General features: G+C 33.6%; 1 non-coding gene across 1 annotated transcript; it reads right to left on the bottom strand.

The window, feature by feature from the left end:
• Positions 1-1,851: 1,851 nt before the first annotated feature.
• Positions 1,852-1,922, bottom strand: TRNAG-GCC (transfer RNA glycine (anticodon GCC)). Its single transcript has one exon. It is a non-coding gene; the product is annotated as a tRNA-Gly (tRNA).
• Between the last annotated feature and the right edge of the window lie 265 nt (positions 1,923-2,187).

Below are 2,187 nucleotides of genomic sequence, written 5' to 3'. Positions count from 1 at the left end.
CAAATAAGACAATGTATATTATGACACCACTGATTATAGAACTCACTTCTAGAAGAGGGATAATGTAACAAATATATCTAATTATTCTAATATTTATCTACATGCTTAAATAGAAGTAGGTAAAAGTAGATTTATTTCATAAATCACTCAACACAGACAATTGAGTGATTTTTTAGACTTTTTAAGTAACACAAGAATATTTTGATATTTTGGTTCTTTCATGTTCATATCTTTGACAATACTAATTTTTTCTTTAAATATATCTAAAAGTAATTGAATTATATACATAATCAATACGATAGTAACAAATCATACATATTCGTAGTTAGTGGTAAAAGCTAAAAATATAGCACATATATATGAAACTTACCTAGCAAGTTAAGATACATGTCTTATAAATTTGATGTCACTTCTTATCTTTAAATTAGATAGTATATATGGTGGTAAGATTGAAGCCTTTTTTACTCTTGTTAACACCTTTTTTGTTCTTAATCTAGTTTCAAGAGTCTATATTCTTCTTGTCTTTGGCAATAGCCATTCTAGTCTTAATACTATAATACTTTTGGAATGAATATTTATTCTTTTTTAATAATACAATAGTATTTCTAGATTCTCTTTGTTTTGATTCATGTCCTTGATAATTATGCAATGCTTTAAATTAACTTTATTGAGAAATAGTAGCTTTTGAATCTATGTTTCCAAAAACCATAGATTAGATGTTTAAAGATGTTCAAAAATAAATATAATAGATAAATAGTAAAAGTACCAAAATAAAACAAAATAAAAACTAATGATATGGACCACATAATGTAGAGGAGAAACAAAAACAATAGCATTCTTGTAAAAATATATTTTTAAAATTATAATCTATTTTATATAAAGATTGGTTCAAATGCCATTTTTTCTATAACCAAACTAGTAATAAAAATGATTAATGAAATCTATTGAAAATTGTATCTAAAAATCATTTTACATTCTATCAATTTCAATACTTTTTAATTTATATTTTGTTGTTGAATTCTTTTTGTTGAAAAATATTGATATCTTAGGAGTAGTTTCAACATCTTCATGCTATCTTTTTTGTTGCTTGTTTGTTTGGTGACATCGCTACAATTATTTATGTTAGATTTGTTTTAGAACCAACATAATGAAATGTTGAGTAGAATACATTTTGCATGTGTATTAGAAAATAGAGGTGGTTTTTAACCTCTAATCATTTCTTCTACTTTTTGTTTTGTTTGTTTGATTTAAATTAAGTTGATTTTTTTTAATTTTTAATTTTTAAAATGACCTCCTAAAAAATTAAGAAAATATTTTGTAGTGTGGTTGATTTAGGATGCCAACCATGTTATGAAGGATGTGGCACATCATTGGCATTGAAAGTATACATAATGTAGATGCAAGGAGGTGGGTAGATGTATTGGTTGTATGGATATCTATACAAAGGCTTGCAATTGATATGTTGAATGTATATGAGTGGGAGTTGGATGTTTCTTGCATATAGGAAAATACAATGTTTTGGAAGCGGCAAGGAGTGTTGAGGCAATAGGAATTTTTTATTATGTGGTTTTAATTCCAAAGGTGAAAAAGGTGGATATAAGAAGATGATGAAAATGAGGGGGATGGAAGATGTTTGTAATGTGGGGTAGGTGTGTGCAAGAGTGAAGGGATATTATTAGAGACATGATTGGAGTTTGGGTGAAAACATGAAAGAATGGGATTAGGCGAAAGAAAGTGGTGTGATGGAAAAGGAGGGTGACGAGAACTTGATGCGTGCGCACCGTGGAGGTAGGTGGGCGAGCAGAGGAGGAGAAGAACTGGAAAAGGGAGATGGGAGGATGACAAGAGTGGTGCACCGGCCGGGAATCGAACCCGGGTCTGTACCGTGGCAGGGTACTATTCTACCACTAGACCACCGGTGCTAGTCCGTCAGCGGCGGTCGCAGCTGCGTCGCTGCCGGCGGGATCGAACCCGGACCACCCGCGTGATGGGCGGGAATACTTACCAGCATACTTCGTAGACTTCTGACTAGAAGGAGACTCACGGTCCCCTCGCAGGACCTGAATGAGCACGTTCCCTTTCACACCGCACAAACCACAACCCAGTCATCTTCTTCTTCCCGCACCGACCCCACCCCGAGTAAGTATCCTCCTCCTCCTCGCCTGCCGTGCCGTGCCGTGCAGCTAC

This window comes from Physcomitrium patens, chromosome 21 (genome assembly GCF_059467195.1).
Source record: "Physcomitrium patens ecotype Gransden chromosome 21, ASM5946719v1, whole genome shotgun sequence".
Taxonomy (NCBI): Eukaryota; Viridiplantae; Streptophyta; class Bryopsida; order Funariales; family Funariaceae; genus Physcomitrium; species Physcomitrium patens.
The sequence above is the reverse complement of the archived record's forward strand: the minus strand, read 5'-3'. Positions and strand labels throughout refer to the sequence as shown.